Source organism: Colobus angolensis, unplaced genomic scaffold (genome assembly GCF_000951035.1).
Source record: "Colobus angolensis palliatus isolate OR3802 unplaced genomic scaffold, Cang.pa_1.0 Scaffold6, whole genome shotgun sequence".
NCBI lineage: Eukaryota > Metazoa > Chordata > Mammalia > Primates > Cercopithecidae > Colobus > Colobus angolensis.
Window position 1 is genome coordinate 6,856,250 of NW_012119598.1, and position 20,914 is coordinate 6,877,163.

A 20,914-nucleotide genomic window follows, 5' to 3' on the forward strand; every position below is an offset into this window, starting at 1 on the left:
AGGGAAAAGCAGTTAAGGATGACTCCAGGAATTTTAGCCTGAGAAACTTTAGAAGTACTGCTAGCTATCTTTAATTGGAATGTGAAAGTCTAAGGGGAAGAAGGCTTATGGAGCAAGATCAGAACTTTGGTTATGGACATGCTGATTTCAGATGCGTCTTAAACATCCAGTGGAGGTACTGACTAGGCAGCTGATCACACAGGATTGGAGCATAGGAAGACATCTGGACCAGTGATTTAACATTGGGAGTGTTTATCTTATAAGTTCGTTGGACTAAGTGAAATCAATGGGGCACTAAGCATTAATATTAAACAGATAACAGAAAAGTTCTGAGGACTTCTGAAGGATCCTGGAGACCTGCAGCATCTAGGGCTAAAGAAAGGATGAGAGTGTGTTTCAGGGGGGAAAAAAAGCCCTAAGTAAGAGCGCCTGTGAAACTACTATTCTGAAAGCACAGTGAAGAAATTGTGTTACAGAGAAGGCAGTGACCAGCTGTACCGAATGCTTTTGACACATTGAGGAAAATGAGTGTAGCGGTTGACGGAGAATTGAAGACTAGCATTGTCAACATGGAGGTCATTTGTCGGTGAACAATTAGTTTATTTTCTAAACTGGGACACTTTTAAGAGTGAAAGAGAATATGTATTAGTAATTTATTTCTGTATAACATTATCCTCAAAGCTCAGTGCTGTGTTAACACAGCAAACATTTTTGTCTCCTACAGTTTAGATGGGTCTGGAATTTGGAATTTGGTACAGGTTCTCGCTCAGCACCTCTCATGAGATGGCAGCCAGATATTGGCTGGGATTCCAGTCATCTAAAGGCTTCACTGGGGCTGTGAGATCTGTTTCCAAGGTGACTCTGTTACATGGCTGGAAAGTTAGTACCAGTTGTTGGCAAGGGCTTCCGTGCCTCACCACGCAGGCATCCCACAGACAGCTTGAGTGTTCTAACAACATGGTAACTGTCTTCCCCTGGGTCAGGCAACCTGAGAGAGCAAGGCTGAAGTGGTTACTCATGTTGGCCCTACTCAATCTGGAAGGGGTCCCAGAAGAGTTTGAACAATTGGAGACTAGAGACTAGGATAATTAATTGAGGGTCATCTTCAAGGATAACTACAGCAGGGTTTATCCATATTTATGCTCAGGTAGCAGATATACACTGGAACCATCTCAGGCAAACTGAGATGCATGATCACCCTAATCTTTGGTGACTTTGGGGAGAACAGTTTCAGGGTAGTGTAGTGATAGAGATGAGAACCACATCAATGAAATCCAAGCCCAGATCTATTGCTCAATCACTCAGTTAAAAAATGAGCTCATTTCTCATTTCTTTCCACTAGACTTGAAGCAGGTGGAACGGTGAATGTGATGGATGCTCATTTTACCATTAACTGGGAGTCCAACAGAGGGTTAGGCAAAGTTAAGATGGAAATTTTGATTAGATTTAATTAGGTTTATTATCCAATAACATTGTTTTAGTACCTGGATCTGGCCAAGCCTAAAGCTCACAGTAACTGTAACAGTCATCACATTCTTCCCCCATCCTCCTTAAAAATTTTAACTTAAATTTTTTTTTTTTTTTTTGAAATTTACAACCAAAGGAATCCAAATTAATGTCTCCCTTATTTAGGTAGATCCTTGTTGAATACAATCTACTAATCTCCCAGACACACCTAGGCATGTCTGAGTGCAGGGTAAACATGGTTTAAATGCAATCTGATCTCCCTGGTACACTAAGAAGGCTGTTCAGGTCATCTCCTTTAAGAACTTTAACTTGCACTAGCATCTTACCTAGTGATTATGATTAGAAGATGGGTTTTATATGTAAGAGTGTATATTGACATTGAGTTCATATCAGTATTTGAGCAACCCATAAAACTCAATCTTCAAGATGGGTAATGACACAGGTACTTCTTTAAAAATATCTTTACTCTGAAACACTGAGGGATGGCCCTTAAATCATTCCAGTAGCAAAAGCCTTGCCCTGAAAAATGTTGTCAGCAGAATAGCTGGACCACCGATCTGGAACCAAATTGAAGTTCATGTCTATAAAGGAAAAGAAAATATCTGTAAATTGCATGCCAGTTGCTTTCTTTTCTGTTACCTTCTAACCACCCTTCAAGTTCTTGTTTCCTTTAGTCATCCAGCAAGAACAGAACTAGGTTTTCATACAGCCTCTCAGGATTTATTCTATTTATAGTACATCTATTTTGAATTGATTAAATGTGATTAAAATTTGTGTGTGATTAAAACTCTATCAGTGTTAGGGACATAGAAGAGAGGCTAGAGGTGAATAGAAAAAGACAGCAGTGGCTGTAATCGGCCTGCGGGGCTCTCCCCTGCTGGAGGTTATCCCACGCTGAGGACTGGGGACTTGCAGCCATCTGGAGGTTACTGTAGATCAGTGTCTCTTTGGAATGCACATGCAGAGGTAGGAACGCGACTGAGCTGTGCTTGTAGAAAATTGAATGTGTCCATTGATCCGCTAAGTCTAAATAAACTCTCATTCTTGTTAGCACAGCAATTAGTCCTCGTGGTCACTGGAGCATTGAAACAAGACAGTTTGGCCCACTTGTCTTGTTTTCCTGTGTTCCCAAACATGAAACACGTCCAGACTGGGACAGAACAAACCTCCTTAACTTTCAATCACCACCCGCTTCAAATTAAGAAGTAGACTGAGAAGCGGGAACAGCATGCAGGTGACATTTAATCTCAAGATCTACCCACTGCTATTGCTCAACATTAGCTTGGCCCCTTCAAAGAACACAAGCATGTTCTGTGCATCTACTTTTTTAATATACATCATCTCACTTAATCCTCAAAAGTGAGGTTTATATAGCAGCCTCTCTTGCAGAAGCACAGTTCACACAGAACACGTGCATGTGGTAGAAACACTGGCGATGGGCAAAATCTGCTAATGGATTGAACCTAGAGGAAAGAACCAGCAAAGCCAAGACATGATTCCAGATCCACCACAAGATCATTTGTGCCTCAGTTTCCCTTAAAATGCAAGACACCATTAAGGTAAGTAGAGGATCCGCGTTACCGTGTTCAATGTAGAACTCTAAGCTTCTTCATGGAAAGTTGTTTAAAAATGCATGGTATGACAGCAGTTGAGTAGTCCTTTCACGCTCAGACTTACCCAGTGCAGGTGGGAAGAATAATGTGAATTGAGCCCACTGCTGTCTCTGTGCAGTTCAATGTTCCCAGATGGCATATTCAATTAGAGTTTATTTCATCATCTTAAATGAAACTTATTGAGAAGTTATATTCTACACTCAACAAGGGGAAAAAGCATATCAAGATGCTAGCTCTAATATACTGTTACTTTTCCATAGTTCATGGCATAGAACCTGCCATAATTTTCTCCAGCCACGCTTAGAGAACAAGACAGTATCATGTCCTCTTTTGAGTGCCAGTTTCTCCCCCTTAGGCAGGGTATCTCAGCCTTGTCACTACTGATATTTGGAGCTGGATAAATGTGTGTTGGGGCTGGGTGGCTGTGTTATGCATTGAAGGACTGTTTAGCAGCATCCCTGGCCTCCACCTGTCAGATGCCAGTAGCAACCTCCACCTCCCCACCTCACCCCCAGTAATGACAACCAAAAATGTCTCCAAACATTGCCAACTGTCTCCTGGGAGTAAAATCACCTCTGGTTGAGAACCACAGCCTTACAAAATGCATAGCAACTAGACTACATTGCTTGTTTGAGTTAGGAGGTCTAGAGGGCTGAGTGACCATTTATACAGTCATCCATTTTATAGATGAAGCCACTGAAGCCAAATAAATGTGGTGCCTTGCTTTAGGTAACACAGGTAAGTGGTACACCTATCATTAGAAACCAGGCCTATTGACTACTCCCTGACTACCTTATCTAAGTCTTGAGAATGGAAGAAAACATCCTATTACCATCTACCTGATCAGCACAGTCTTTTTGAAGAAAGCCCATTAAATCTAGATGGGTTAGATCTAGATTTAGTGGGCTAAAACTGCAATTACTTTTCACCAACCCAATAAATTAGGTGCACCTATAGTTCTGGAATAGTCAATGGAATGTGTGGCAAATTAAAAGTAATGGCAAATTAAAAGTAATCAAAAGTAATGACAAAAACTGCAATTACTTTTGCACCAACCCAATATTACAGGTCTGATCCAAGCTCCTCTGAAGTCATTCTGATTTAGGCAAAACAACCCTCTGCCAATTTTTTACCTCTGTCTCCTCAGCCCCACTCTTCTGTTCCCTCTAGTCCCTGTAGAAGCTGTGCTATTTCTAGGACACACAGTCACTGAGTATGTTGCAAGGTTGAACATCTTCAAATCCTCTGGTGAGCTCCACACCCTTACACAAGCCAACACATGGTTAAATGGTCATGAGTGAAGTCGGTCAGTCTCACCACTGTGCTTCCTTCTTCAGATCACTTGATTTTCCTTTCTCTGCCTTTAGAGTCACGCATCCCCTTCCATGTACCAAATTCTCATTCACTTTCAACCAAGAAATCCTAGAATGGCCCCTACCATCAGAAAATCCATGCCTTTCAAATCTGAACTTTAGCTGGAGATTCCTTTCTTCTGTAACTATGTTCACCAAATTCTTGGCCTTGCTCAAGAATCAACAGGTAATGTCCTGAGAAAGAAAGAGAAAGAAAGAAGAAAGAAGAAAGAAAGAGAGAAAGAGAGAGAAAGAAAGAAGGAAGGAAGGAAAGAAAGAAAGAGAAGAAAAGAAAAGAAAAGAAAGAGAAAAAGAAAGAAGGGAAGGAGGGGAGGAGAGAGGGAGGGAATGAGGGAGGGATGGAGGGAGGGAAGAAGGGAAGGAGGAAGGAAGGAAGGAAGGAAGGAAGGAATGGGACATTTTGGAATTTAAGATGTGACTATCAAATAATGCAATGTATTTTCACTTAAGACTTACAGAACCAGGTCTCATTACTCTGTGGGAACTAGAGATTTCAGATACTGTCCTTGGGCTTGATATTCCCTTCTTCTTATCCTCTAAAACACAGGTCAGTTATTTGCAGAAATCTTCTACAACTCTCCCTATCTCAGTTGGATATAAATGGTCTCAGCCTAGGGCCTGATGGCATCATAACACATTCACTGTCTTTAGCCCAGTCTATTTTTCTGAGTTGGGATTAGACACTCTACAGGAGCGAACAAGAACAGTGAAACATGCATATGGTATCCTGCTGTAATTACTCCGAAGTTACAACAACATTTAAAAAGAATTTTACATAAATAATGATATTGCATAGAATTTCAGAATAATCAGTTCTCATAAATGACTTTAATTGCACTGTCAAATAAACACCAACTATTTTTTTCTTTTAACTTGGCAAATTCTATTTTCAGTGTTGGTGACGTTGACTTCTTAGATATCATGGAGATGTGTTCACCATATCTGTCATGGCACACAGGTGCTTACACACTATTTTTCAAATGTCAGTTCCTAGATTTCCCTTGTCCCACTTCCATGCCCTGCTGAGGATGAGGTTTCCTGTGCTTCACCCCATCCACAAATTCCATTGACCATCCCACTTATACCTCTGGGCTTAGAGGTCTTGGGCAGCTGCTATAGGAGGGCTGGGCTCTGGGAAAGCATGAGTCCCACCCTCAAGGGGCTTATAGTCTGGTGAGGACAAAAGGTAGATAAATCAGTAATAATAATACACAGTAAAAAGTGGGCATGAACCCACGGGGAAGGCTGCTAATCCCGTCTTGGTGATTGCCCTCATCAAAGAGAAACCTTTCTAAAAAAAAAACATCTAACTCAAAATTTAAAGGTGAGTGGTCCAGGCAAAGTGAGGTGGAGGGAGTGTACCATGTGGAAGTCTGAGGAACAGAGAATGTCAAGAAACCTCTCAGAGGACATTAAGTCCCTTCTGACTCAACATGTTCCAAATATCAGCAACTGGCTTAAAAGGTTTGTTCTTAGACAAGGCTTTTGGACAACATGATATCAGAGCAAGGAAAAAGTCCCCTGAACTGCCAAGACATCTCCCTGTCTATTCAGAATTGGCTGTAATTAACTGAGAGCACAAATATGCCATCCTATAGTTAGAAATAAAATGCCTCTGGAGAGGTCACTTCTTAAGAGTTATAAGCTCTATACCAAATAATGTAAGGGATGATATCAGAGCCCTAGCTTCCAAAGGCAATGATTATTAAACATTAAAGGGCATAGGAATTACCTGGGAAACCTATTTAAAAAGCAGGCTTGGATATTTATACACCCATATACATAGCAGCATTATTCACAATCACCAGAAGTTAAAAACAACCCAAATATCTATTGATAGGTAAATAGATAAGCAAAATGTGGTCTATACATAAACTGGAATATTATTCCATCTTAAAAAGAAAGGAAATCTTCTCAGATACTACAACATGGATGAAACTTGAGGACATGATGCTCAATGAAATAAGCCAGTCACAAAAGGACAAATGCTGTTTGGTTCTACTCACAGCAAGTACTGAGTAGCCAAATTCGTAGAGACAAAAAGTAGAATGGTGGGTGCCAGGGGCTGGGGAGGGAGGAATGCAGGATTTTTGTTTAATGGGTACAGCATTTCAGTTTGGGAAAATGGAAAAGTTCTGGAGATGCGGTGATGGCTGCACGACCATGTGAACGTGCTTAATGCTTCTGAACTGTACACTTAAAAATGATCAAGATGATAAATGTTATGTGTATTTCACCACAATTAAAAACAATAATGAAAAAGAAAAAGAAAAAAAAAAAAGCTTGTTCCTGGGGTCTGCTGCCAGACAGTCCAATTCAGCAGGCATATGTCAAGGAGGTATCAGAGAAAGGTGAAGTTCAACTTAAAGAAATAAAAAAAAACAAACAAAAAAAGATACAGGATATGAATGGAAAAATCTCCAGTGAAATAGATAGAATAAACAAAAAAAGAATCACAACTTTTGGAAAGGAAGGGTACACTAACAGAAATGCAAAAGGCACTGGAAAGTTTCAGCAACAGAATTGAACAAGTAGGAGAAAGAAATTCAGAGCTTGAAGGCAAGCCTTTTGAATTAACTCAATCCAACAAAGACAAAGAAAAAAGAATTGGAGGAATTAACATAGCCTCTAGGAAATCTGGGATTATGTTAAATGACCAAATCTAAGAATAATTGGTGTTCCTGAGGAAGAAGAAAAATCTAAAAGTTTGGAAAACACATTTGAGGGAATAATCAAGGAAAATTTATCTAGCTTTGCTAGACATCTAGACATCCAAATACAAGAAGCTCAAGGAACCCCTGGGAAATTCATCACAAAAAGATCATCACCATGGCACATACTCATCAGGTTATCTAAAGTCAAGATGAAGAAAAGAATCTTAAGAGCTGTGAGGCAAAAGCACCAGGTAACCTATAAAGGAAACCCTATCAGACTAACAGCAGATTCCTCAGCACAAACTCTACAAGCTAGAAGGGATTGGAGTCCCTATCTTTAGCCTCCTTAAACAAAACAATTATCAGCCAAGAATTTGGTATCCAGTGAAACTAAGATTCTTAAATGAAGGAAAGATACAGTCTTTTTCAGAAAATCAAAGGCTGAGAGAATTCACCAAACCAGCACTACAAGAACTGCTAAAAGGAGCTCTAAATCTTGAAACAAATCCTTGAAATAGAATCTCCTTAAATCATAATATTCGCAGGACCTATAAAACAATAGCACAATAGAAAAAAATAACGCAAGGTGTTCAGGCAACCACCAGCATGATGAACATAATAGTATCTCACATCTCAGTACTAATGTTGAATGTTAATGACCTAAATGCTCCACTTAAAAGGTACAGAATAGCAGAATGAATAAGAATTTGCCAGCCAAGTATCTGCTGTTTTTGAGACAGTCACCTGACACATAAGGACTCACATAAACTTAAGGCGAAGGGGTGGAAAAAGATATTCCATGCAAATGGACACCAAAAATGAGCAGGAGTAGCTACTCATATCAGACAAAACAAACTTTAAAGCAATGCAGTTAAAAAGGACAAAGAGGGACATTATATGATGATAAAAGGACTAGTCCAACAGGCAAATATCACAGTCCTAAATATATATGTAGCTAACACTGTAGCCTCCAAATTTATAAAACTACTAGATCTAAGGAATGAGATAGATGGCAACACAGTAATAGTGGGGGACTTCAATACTCCACTAACAGCACTAGCCAGGTCATCAAGACAGAAAGTCAACAAAGAAACAAAGGACTTAAACTATATCCTGGAACAAATAAACTTAACAGATTAAATTTACGGAACATTCTACTCAACAACTGCAGAATGCATATTCTATTCATCAGCACATGGAAATTCTCCAAAATAGACCATATGGTAGGCCACAAAACAAGTCTCAACACATTTAAGAAAACTGAAATTACGTCAAATACTCTCTCAGACCACAGTGGAATGAAATTGGAAATCAACTCCAAAAGGAACCCTCAAAACTATGAAAATACATGGAAATAAAATAAGCTGCTCCTGAATCACTGGGTCAACAATGAAATCAAAATGAAAAATAAAAAATTCTTTGAACTGAACAATAATAACATAACTTACCAAAACCTGTGGAATACAGGAAAAGCAGTGCTAAGAGGAAAGCTCACAGCATTAAATACCTACATCAAAATGCCTGAAAGAGCACAAATAGACAATCTAAGGTCATGCCTCAAGGAACTAGAGAAACAAGAACAAACCAAACCCACACCCCGAAGAAAAAAAGAAATAACCAAGATCTGAGTAGAACTAAATGAAACTGAAACAAAAAAATTTACAAAAGATAAATAAAACCAGAAGCTGGTTCTTTGAAAAGATGTAAAACTGATAGACCATTAGTGACAGTAACCAAGGAAAGAAGAGAGAAGATCTAAATAAGTTCAATTAGAAACCAAATGGGAGACATTACAACCAATACCACAGAAATACAAAAGATCATTCAAGGGTACTATGAACACCTTTGTGCACATAAACTAGAAAACCTAGAGAAGATGAATACATTTCTGGAAAGATACAACCCTCCTAAATTAAAACAGGAAGAAATAGACACATCCAAAAAGCTCCTAGAACTGGTAAATGAATTCAGCAAAGTTTCAGGATACAAAATTAATGTACACGCATCAGTAGTTCTGCTATACACCAACAGTGACCAAGCTGAGAATCAAATCAAAAACTCAACCCCTTTTACAATAACTGCAAAAAAAAAAAAAAATTAAATACTTAGGAATACACCTAACCAAGGAGGTGAAAGACCTCTACAGGGAAAACTACAAAACACTGCTGAAAGAAATCATAGATGACACAAGCAAATGGAAATACATCCCATGCTCATGGATGGGTAGAATCAATATTGTAAAAATGACCATACTGCCAAAAGCAATCTATAAATTCAATGCAATTCCCAACGAAATACCACCATCATTCTTCACAGAACTAGAAAAAAAAAAGCTTAAAATTCATATGGCACCAAAAAAAAGAGCCTGCATAGCCAAAGCAAGACTAAACAAAAGGAACAAATCTGGAGGCATCACATTACCCAACTTCAAACTATACTATAAGGTGATAGTCACCAAAACAGCATGGTACTCTTTAAAAATAGGCATATAAACAAATGGAACAGAATAGAGAACCCAGAAATAAACCCAAATACTTACAGCCAACTGATCTTTGATAAAGCAAACAAAAACATAAAGTGGGGAAAGGTCACCCTATTCAACAAATGATGCTGGGATAATTGGCAAGCCACATGTAGAAGAATGAAACTGGATCCTCATCTCTCAGCTTATAAAAAAATCAACTCAAGATGGATCAAGGACTTAAATCTAAGACCTGAAACCATAAAAATCCTGGAAAATAACATTCAAAAAACACTTCTAGACATTGGTTTATGCAAAGACTTCATGACCAAGAACCCAAAAGTAAATGCAACAGAAACAAAGATAAATAGATGGGACTTAATTAAACTAAAAAACTTCTGCACAGCAAAAGACATAATCAGCACAGTAAACAGACAACCCACAGTGTGGAGAAAATCTTCACAATCTATACTTCCAACAAACTAATATCCAGAATCTACAAGGAACTCAAACAAATCAGCAAGAAAAAAAAATCCCATCAAAAATTGGGCCAAGGATATGAATAGAAAATCTCAAAAGAAGATATACAAATGGTCAATAAACATATGAAAAAAATGCTCAACATCACTAATTATCAGGGAAATGCAAGTCAAAACCACAATGTGGTATCACCTTACTCCTACAAGAATGGCCATAAAAAAAATAGGAGATGCTGGCATGGATGTGGTGAAAAGGGAACAGTTTTACATTGTTGGTGGCAATGTAAACTAGTACAACCACCATGGAAAACAGTGTGGAGAGTCCTGAAATAACTACAAGTAGACCTATCATTTGATCCAGCAATCCCACTACTGGGTATCTACCCAGAGGACAAAAATTCATTATATGAAAAACATACTTGTGCATGCATGTTTATAGCAGCACAATTCACAATTGCAAAAATATGGAACCAACTCAAATGCCCATCAATCAAGGAGTGGATAAAGAAAATGTGGTATATATATACCATGGAATGCTAGTCAACCATAAAAAGAACAAAATAATGGCATTCGTAGCAACCTGGATGGAATTGGAGACTATTATTCTAAGTGAAGTAGCTCAGGAATGAAAAACCAAACATCGTATGTTCTCACTTATAGGTGGGAGCTAAGCTATGAGGATGCAAAGGCATAAGAATGATACGATGGACTTCCAGGGCTCAAGGGGAAAGTGTGGGAGGGGTTGTGAGAGATAAAATACTACAAACATGGTACAGTGTACCCTGATTGGGTGATGGGTGCACCAAAATCTCAAAACATCACTGCTAAGTAACTTGTTCATGTACAAAAAATAAATTTAAAAAATTTACCCCCCCAAAAAATACACAAAAAAATAGGCACATGTGTGAGCGTCTCACCTGGAGAAAGAATTCATTTCAGGTGCCTCAAATGAAGGGAGTAAGAAGAGGGATTCCTCACTTAGATGAGGACAGGTTTGAGAAGACCAGCAGAAATGCTGTAGCACCCAGAAACCAATGGCAGCAGAAAGGTAGAACTGCTCCTAGGACTGAAGAGGCAAAGGATGGAGATCATGGTACCCAAGCCCATTGAGCACTGGAGCTCCGATGAAGCCAGTCTAAGCGGAGGGGCCATGCAGCAGGAGCAGTGTTGGGGATGCAGACACTGCCAGAGATGTGAGGACCACGCAGGGAGGGAACTGGAAGAAGTGTGACGACCCGTCTCCCCTCCTGTTCCCTGGTCTCCGCTTAGGGCCACCATTCACTGAGGTCAACAGAACTACACAGGGAAGGAGCCAGGGGCGCAGTTAATCAAGGCTAGCCTCCCAGAGCATAGGGCTGGGAGAAGTGGGCAAAATAACCAGCAGGATAGTTATTGGGAGTGCGGGAGCTCTGAAATAAGCATTAAAAATAAATCCTCCAGAAATCCTTTTGCAGCCCCCCTTCCTCTGCCCCCGCACCCCCATAACCCCCACCCCCACCACACAGAGACATCTTGAAGACACTCTCTTGGGGGAAGGAGGCAGAAAGCCTGGAAGCACTGGGCAGCCAGCAGTGGAGACAAAGGTGGAATTGGAGTAGACTGGGTTGATAGAAGGGATGCCAAACACAATGTCACAACTGTGATCCACAGAGTGGTGCTCTTTCTCCCCTCCAGTTCCCACACGGAATCTGTATAGGACAACACCTTTGCGTACTGCATCACTGCAGCAGGCTCTGAACTGCAAAGCATGTAACTGTGGCTTCTGTGGACACGCAAGCACCTGAAATACATTTATGTGTCTTGGAAAGTAAACAGTCTCTCCTTTGCAGACCCAAATGTGACGTGGAGTATACTAAAACCATAAGCATACACTCTGGTTCCTCTACAGATGGTATAAATCTTTCACCTTTTACTAAAACCGTAAACATCATTATTCTAAACACTGTATCCACGTTCAGGTAATCACTCAGATTAAGTCATAAGTCTGCATATTTCTGAGAAAGTCAGGCACAACAAAAAGCAACTTTGTAATGTGTACAAATTATACAAATACGTTGTTAACCTTAGGCAAGTAAGAAGTAGCTAATTTAATAAGTCATAAGTTCTGTGAAGTTTGGGGTTTTCAACATGTAATCGGCATAAATTACAAAATCACAGGATTTATTCCTTTTTTTTTTTTTTTTCCCAAGATGGAGGCGTACTCTTGTCACCCAGGCTGGAGTGCAGTGTCACAGACTCGGCTTCCTGCAACCTCTGCCTCCTGGGTTCAGGTAATTCTCGTGCCTCAGCCTCCCGAGTAGCTGGGATTACAGACGTGCACCACCATGCCCAGCTAATTTTTTGATTTTTAGTAGAGACAGGGTTTCACCATGTTGGCCAGCCTGGTCTTGAACTCCTGACCTCAAGTGATCCACCCACCTTGGCCTCCCAAAGTGCTGGGATTACAGGCGTGATCCACTGCGCCCAGCCAGGATTCATTCTTATTTACTCATTTAACTAACATTTACTGAACTCCTGTAATATGCCGGGAGCTAATCTAGATGCTGAATGAAACAGGTGAGACCTGGGCCTTTGTGGAACTGAAATAGCTGAAGATGGGGCAAATTACACTCTGGCTTCCTTTCTACCACATCGCAGCTTTTTGGAGTTTAGAAAGACTGAAATGCCCTTTGCAGAACTTTATTGAAAATGCTGATGTTTTCCTAAGAGTAGGTGTATGGAGTAAAATTCTAGGCTGTGTCTCATAGACTCTGCCTGCCAAAGCTTGGCATACCTCTCTCCCTCCCTCTCTCTCTCTCCTTTCTCCCTTCCTTCCTCCTTTCCTCCCTCCCTCCTTCCCTGTCATCCTTCTGCTCATCCTTTTCTTCTCTCGTTCTCTCTTTTTTCTTTTATCTGCTCTCTTTTTTATTCCCCAATCACACCCAAACTGTTATACTGATTCTGTTCTGGAGTACAACCTTCAACAAAGCAACACGAAGACACCCAAGGGTTTTAGTGATTGATTGATCGATTGATCGATTGATTGACATGGAGTTTTGCCCAAGCTGGAGTGCTGTGGCGTGATCTTGGCTCACTGCAACCTTTGCCTCCCAGTTTCAAGCAATTCTCCTGCCTCAGCCTCCTGAGTAGCTGGGATTACAGGCATCCGCCACCACACTTGGCTAATTTTTGTATTTTTAGTAGAGATGGGGTTTCTCCATGTTGGCCAGGCTGGTCTTGGACTCCTGATCTCAGGTGATCCACTCGCTTGGCCTTCCAAAGTGCTGGGATCACAGGTATGAGCCACTGCTTCTGGTCTCAAGGGTCTTTTAGATTGAATTAAAAAAAATTGGAATTTGTTAAATTGGTAGCCTACTTTGTGTTCCTTTAAGCAAACAGAAAGTACTTCTCCTAAGGCACTGCCATACCACTATTTGACCATATTTTATTTATCAGTGACTCTCCAGGTCTAACCAGGGTGACCAACTCATCCTGGTTTTAACACTAACTCCTCTATCTCCTGGAAGCCAAGATAGTCGGTCACCCTTCCTGTAACACAATTATACCTAGCAGATTCTTTATACACACTTTCTATATGAATAAAGAAATATCCTCATAAAAATAGGCAATACTCATCCACACACTTCATTGATTCAATTTTCTCTAAGATTTTTCTCCCGTAAAAACAGAAAAAGGAGATTTTCATACACAAGGCTATTTCCAATTACAACCATTAAAAATCAGATGTTTTAGTTTTGAACATTAAAATATTTAAAATCCACATTTAAACTCAGTCAGTATGCAATATGTTTATTTTAGTATACTTAGAGAAAAATGTCAGAGTATTTATTCTTGTTATACTCTGTAACTTTCATTCTGCCAAATGTAGGTGGGGTGAGCAAATAGATTTTTGAAAATAGATTCTGAAAACCAGATTTTTAAAAAAAATCTAATGGCTTCAGGGCAGTCATAAACTTGGGATTATGGCTTTCTGCGGGGCAGAAGTAATGAGGCATGAATAAATATTGTTGATCTCACTTCCTCCCTCTGTAAATGACCAACAAGAGCCACGTTGTGCATGTAACGCCACCGACTCACAGGCAGAGGAACCCAAACAACTTCATTTGTGCTTCACAGTTGAAGACAGCCCCTGTTGCATGACCTCAGGTTTAATAAGCCATCACCGGTCCAGAGACAATTCTTCCTGCAGACACACTTCCCAGCCCAGCTCATCAGGAGATGCTGGCTCAGACGCAGTCTCTCCCACTCGAAAGCTTTATTAGCCATTATCCTTCGTGACTTCAAGGTGAGATCTCAATACACAGTAAAAACTGCTCATTTTCCATTGCTTCTCACATAACAGGCAAATCTATTTCCCTTATAAAACAGGAATTACAGGTGTAAATGCCACCTACACAGCTATTTCACTGCAGGGGCTACCCCACCAAAAAGAGAGTATCTTATCCATGGGATATGCTTTTCTGTGGTTTCAACCAAGTTGAAGTAAGAACGGGTCAGAGTTTTACTTTCCTTCCTCCCTCCTCCTGTCCCTCCATTCTTTTGTTCTTCCTTCCTTCTCTTGCTTTCTGTCTTTCTTTCCCTCCCTCCCTCCCTTCCTTCCTTCCTTCCTTCCTTCCTTCCTTCCTTTTTTCCTTTTCTTCCTCATGAGTCTGCAGAAAAAACTTATGAAATACTAATCAACAGTTTGCAAGACTAATATTCCTCAGAAAACAGCTTAGGAAGTACTGCAGTGAACATTGAATGGAGATTAGTGATCTACTATGTCCTCCCCATTTCAACAGGATGTTCTGGACCTATGTTCTCACTTTTACTCCTTAATGGAGTGCTGCATGGGAGAAGTGCATTGGTTTCAGGCCCAACTTGGTCGCTAAACCACTGCTGGGTCTCATCTCTTCACCTTTACAATGGGAGTTTGGAAGGAGGCATTCTTCAGTGTCCCTTCAATTCTAATCATGTTCTACATTAATTGGTATACACACATGCGTGTGCACACACACACTCCAATGTACACACACATACGCACACATACACTCCAATGTAACCACATATAAAGGTATGAACTAAGTTGTGTCCCTCATCCCTCAAAACACTTGCTGAAGTTCCAATCCCCAGTACCTCAGAATGTGACTTTATTTGGAGATAGGGCCTTAAATAGGTGCTTAAGTTAAAATGAGGCCTTTAAAGTAGGACTCCAATGGAATATGACTGGTGTCTTTTTTTAAGAAGAGGAAAAGACACAAGGGATGCATGTGAAGAGAGAGAAGGGCATGTGAAGACACAGGGAGAAGACACCATCTGCAAGCCAAGGAGAAAGCCCTCAGAAGGAACCCACCCTGCCAACACCTAGACCTTGGACTTCCACCTTCCAGAACTGTGAGAAATACATTTATGTTGTTTAAGCTGCCCAGTCTGGTATTTTGTGTGTTGCAAATACATCCCCTTTCTATCAAGGAAGATCTGCATTGGTGCTCTGACCCCAACTGTATGTGCAACACGGCAGAAAATGAAGGTTTGCCTGGAAGACCCGGACTTGCATCCAAATGGTGCAGTTAGAATAACTTCCTTCAGGTTCCAAGACAATCCACACCGATATGGTCTATGGCTGACCTTTAACCACAGCCACATGGTATGTCTTCATTCTCTTGAAACCTGCAGTAGAACAAGCCTCATGCTGGAAAAGGCATGGCTAACGTGGACTTCTCCCCTTAGCTAAGATTCACGAAGACCCAGAAAATTCTACAAGTATTTACTGAGCATTCATCATGCACTGGGAGTGATGCAAGACACAAGATAAATAAAGCCGGGGCCTCCTGCCCCTGGAGAACTTACAAGTGAAGGATGATGGACATATAAGCAGCTCCACTGTAAGCCAGATGGTGTTTTGCTCAAGCAACTAAATGCTATGGAAGTTGTATCTGTGAGGAATTACATTTCATTACAAATAAAAGGAGTCCTAGGGAAAAGTGGCTCAAACAAGTAAGGACTTTTCTTTTCTTATACAACTAGAATTCCAGAATTCCATGGTTGCTGGTGTTGCTTCAAGGCTTCAAAGATGTTAGGGTCAAGGTCTTTGCAACAACTGTTCTCCCCCAGCTTTATTAAGATGTAATTGACCAATAAAAATTGTATACATTGACAGTATACAACGTGAGATCTCCACATACGCATACACAGTGAAATGATTAAATCAAGGTGTTTAACATTTCCATCACCTCCATACTTATTTTTATGTGGTGAGAACATTTAACATCTGCAACAACTTTGATGGTCCCTTGCAGTTTCAAAGTGGCTACTCTGGTCACTGTGTCACATTGTGATTTAGTGAGATAAAAGAAGGAAGGAGGAAAAGAGCAAAGGAAAGACCAATGCCAGCTGCATCTACAGCCCATTTTGGAGGCTTTCTCCTTGAATCCCACCCACCTACTTCCCTTAACATCTCACTGGCCAGACCAGTGCTCCATAACCTCTGGGCCTAGAGAGAGGCTGAGAAATGCATTTTTTTTCCACCTAGGCACTTTGCTGCTCATCCCTCCAAGAATGAGAAGGAGAAGTAGAGGGAGAACAGATTTGGGGTAGGCAGAACAGAGAGCAAGGAGAGGTGTGTTCATCTGCGATGGCTCATTCCATGTTGTTAGAGGATGTGGGGTGTGAGCTGAATCCAGAGACAAGCAGTGTGGAAAGAGCAGTCGATGCAGAGAGGTCATCACTGCAAAGACAGAAGATTCAAGACCACAGATCACATAAGAACCACCGAGGCTAGGGCTTAACGTGTATGTGCAGTGAGAGAAAGTACCAGAAGATTAGTTAGAACATGCAGATGGGGGCTAACTGGTGAGTTTACTAGTTTCCTAGTGCTGCCATAAAAAACACCACAGCCTGGGTGGCTTAAATACCAGATTTATTTCCTCACAGTTCCGCAGGCCAGAAGTCCAAAGTCAAGGTGTCAGCAGGGTTGTTTTCTCCTGAGGCCTGTGGCTTGCACGAAGCTGTCTTATCACTGCATCCTCACATGGTCATTCCTCTGTGTGCACACATCTCTCTGCACGTCCAGGTTTCCTCTTCTTATAAGAATACCAGCGACATTGGATCAGGGTCCAACCTAATGGCCTCAGTAACTTAATCACCTCTTTAAAGTTTGTGTCTTCAAATATGGTTGCATTCTGAGGTTATTGGGGCTTAGGTGTTCCACACAGGAATCTGGGGGTGGGAGGGCAAGACACAACCGGAATTCAACCCATAACAGGGAGAACCTTAAAATCTAGGCCGAGGAGTTTGTGTTTTGTTCTGTATGCAAGAGAAAGCAGACATTTTGAGCGGGGAGAAACATTATTAGAGTTGCTATTTTTTAGCAGGCTAGTCCTTTGTTCCCATTGTGTAGGATGCATTAGCAGCATAGAAACCCAAGGGTAACCATTGCTTTAGTGAAGGCAAGAGGTAATGATGATCTGAATTAGGGCAGTAGCCATAGAAATGCAAATAGGAAATGGAGTAGGAGATAAATCCAAGAGACACTGTGGGGGTAAAATAACTGGGATTTGCTAATTTGATATCACGGTGCAGATGAGGGAGGAGTTGGAGGCAATGCTGAGGTTCTTGAGGCCAGGCAATGGAGTGGGTGGGCTGGCATTCACTGACACAGGGTGAAGTGGAGGAGGACAAGTTCAGTTGAGGACATGACCATGCTTGTAAGATGTGCATATGACACTAGGATGGAGCGATCACAAAAGCAGCTGGAAATGTGGGTCCAGAGCTTGGGCATCATCAAAAGCCTTATTTTAAACAACAGGCTGGCCTAAGCAAACTTCCGTGTAGGAAAATTTGTCCCTGATGTCTTTCCAGCCCCTGTCACATTCTGTCTGCAATCCTTGGGTCCTAGGCCCACAGGCTCCCAAATTGCCCCTCCTCCTCCTCCTGAATGCAAACACCCCTGCACTCCGTCAGGCTCCAAGGATTCTTAGTCATGGAGAAGGAAGAGAGAGTGATGATCTCCCCAAGGAAAGCCTGGTGCCTTTCAGGCAGTGTCAGGGGGAAGAGAGGAATCTCAGCCCAGGACTGCGAGGCATTTTCACAGTCGATGCCTTTTCTCGCTGCTCTTGAAATCCCACTCAGCCTTCTCAGAGGACTCTGAACCCAGAAATCAGACTTTGACCATCTGCTTTTGGTTGCTTCTGAGAGAAAAGGCCTTAAACCTTCAGATATGTATTTGAAAATAAAGAATGCATACCATGGATTTATGTGTGTCAAATAGGTTTTGTTCATACTTGTAAACTTGTCTTTCCTGAAGCAGTAGATTGCCAAGCAGTCCTGTGCCCTGGGGAAAGATCATCAATGCAACCATGCCTCTAACAACATTTAATCTGAGTTATCTTTCTGTTTGCAGCTGAAGAGTTCTCTAGAATGGCTTTCTTATTAGGATTAGGTGTGGGTCAATGTCTGTCAAATTTTAGGTGACACTAAAACTCCATAAGAAAATGGATACCTTTCTGTTTCAAGCATGCCAAGCCCTGGTCTTTGGTGAAGAAATATATACATTCTCGCCCAAATACAAATTCTGTTTCCCAGGCACCTTCTCTGAGCTCTATTTCCTTTGGGTAATGTGGCATGGATCAGTTCCTGGGATGCCCCCCAAATCCGAGATCTATCATTGCAGCAGAAAGGCCAGACTGCAACTTCTTCGAGTTTTCTCATCATTCTCTCCCTACCTCGAGAATATAGGTCATGGCATTTGTGGGTGCACCTGTGGCACACAGTCACCTATATTCTCCTGTGGGTGCCCCCAAGGGATGGGTTTACTCAAGATCTGTTGTCTCTGTGCAGGAACCAGCTCTGAGTTTGGGCAGAGAGACATGTCTTACACAGAGAGGGAGGGAGAGGAGAAGCAGTAAAAGAGAACAAGGCCGGAGTCCGCCGAGGCAGGCTCAGTATAATTGATTGTTGCTGCCCAGGGCCTCTTTGGCCTTCACCCACTGGGAGGAAAAGGCATTATGCATCCCTCACGTGCACAGGGCACCCCAGATGCAACCCTGAGGACTATTAAGAAGGAGACAGAGGTAGCCCTGCACCTCTTTCTTTTTCTCTCACAAACCACATTTCTGACATTCTTCACCCCACAGCCAGTGGGAGTGACGGCTCCTTTTATCACTCGCAGTCTGACCTGCTGGCTGAGGATCTGAACTCGCAAGCTCGTCTCTTTTCAGCTGTGGGTTGTTGGCAGTGAAACGATACCAACTGCCTGCTGAATTTCAGGTGGTCGTCGGCCATGGGGCTTTCAGGATGCTGCCCCTAGCCAGCCACCTCAGGGTCTCAGTCCCCTTTTTGCTGATTTCAGATAATGTTCTAGCAGCTTGGAATCATTACTTTCCCCCTTTCTGTTCAGGTTTGGGTGAGGCATTTATGTGCAGACAGTCCAACCCCTATTAGTTAGAATGAGAAAATGCTAGGGCTGTGAAGCTCAGATTTGATGCTAAATTAATTCACTAAGTTCTGGCTTTTTTTATGGATAACATGATTCTGAAAAAAAAAAGAAAAGATCATTGCATTCTCAATCTTTGCTCTGTTCAGTACAGTAGCAACTAGCCTCATGTGACAATTTAAATTTTAATTAATTAAAATTACATAAAATAAAAATTCAATTCTTCAGTCACATTAACCACATTTCAAGTACTCAATGGCCACGTGTGGCTAGTGGCTACCATGTTGAAGAGGCAGATGCAGAACATTTCATCTTCACAAAAGTTCTATTAGACAGCACTGATCCAACAATTCCAATTCTGACCTTTGACTATGAAATGCAACAACTTCTTGGACCTATGACTCTTACACCAAACACTTGGATTTTGTCTGATAACAACAGACCACTGGTGGCAGAAAATGTTTAATGTTCATTATTGTTATATTGCTGTTATTTTGATGATTTATGAAATTGCCAGGCTTTCAACTGATTTCTTTCCTTATTATTTCATGGATCTAATTTGCTAGTGTGAATTAATAGCATTTATGGAATTTCCAAGGTTACTCTCCTTCTCCAACAGCTTCCCCGTTCCTGACATTGATTCATTTATTCTTCGTGTATTCACTAGATGCTTCTGGAGGGTGTGTCCCCTGTGCTTAGATGGGGGTGACATTTGTGAACGCACCTGTGGGACACAGTCACCTATACTGTCGTGTGAAGTACAGACACTGTAACATTACATTTCAGAGCTGGGACTCTGGTGTCCACTATGCAGCTCTGTCACTTTCTATCTCTGTCCTTCATTTTCTCATCTGTAAAATAAGGATAATAAGCATATGGAGCTCTACAGATTATGAAGATTAAATGAGCTAAACCATGCACAGTTCTTACACAGAAGGTATTATCTACTAGATAGTCTAAAATAACATGTTATTTTAATAATCAGCTGTTCAGTGTCATTATTGTTGATACAGGGTGATATTTTAAGTCCAATTCTTTTCCGGCCAATCATTCTACAAAATAAATGAGGATCCAGAACAGGGATTGTGGTTAGTGTGAATATGTAGCTTCTTCCCAGAACAACCATTTCGACAGTTCCTGCAGCGTGGTGAAATTTCCTGTTCTTTGTTTTGCTGCTTTCTCTCTATGGATAAAAACTATGAGTAAGCTGAACAGCAGTAGCAAGCAAGCAAATAAGAAATTAGGTTCTGAAAATGCTTGTTCTTCTTTTACAGAAGAACAAAGTCTGTTTTCAGTGCCTGGAACAGAGCTGTTTTATTTATTTATTTATTTATTTATATTTATTTTTCTTTTTTCGCTATTATTATACTTTAAGTTCTAGGGTACATGTGCACAATGTGCAGGTTTGTTACATATGTATACTTGTGCCATGTTGGTGTGCTGCACCCATCAACT

General features: G+C 41.1%; 1 pseudogene across 1 annotated transcript in view; it reads right to left on the reverse strand.

The window, feature by feature from the left end:
- LOC105526790 overlaps window positions 1-19,308 on the reverse strand; it is a 37,702-nt pseudogene extending 18,394 nt beyond the window's left edge. The window contains exon 1 of the transcript XR_001004146.1: window positions 19,273-19,308. The product of XR_001004146.1 is annotated as an snRNA-activating protein complex subunit 5 pseudogene (transcript). The remainder of the gene's footprint in view (window positions 1-19,272) is intronic.
- Window positions 19,309-20,914: the final 1,606 nt, after the last annotated feature.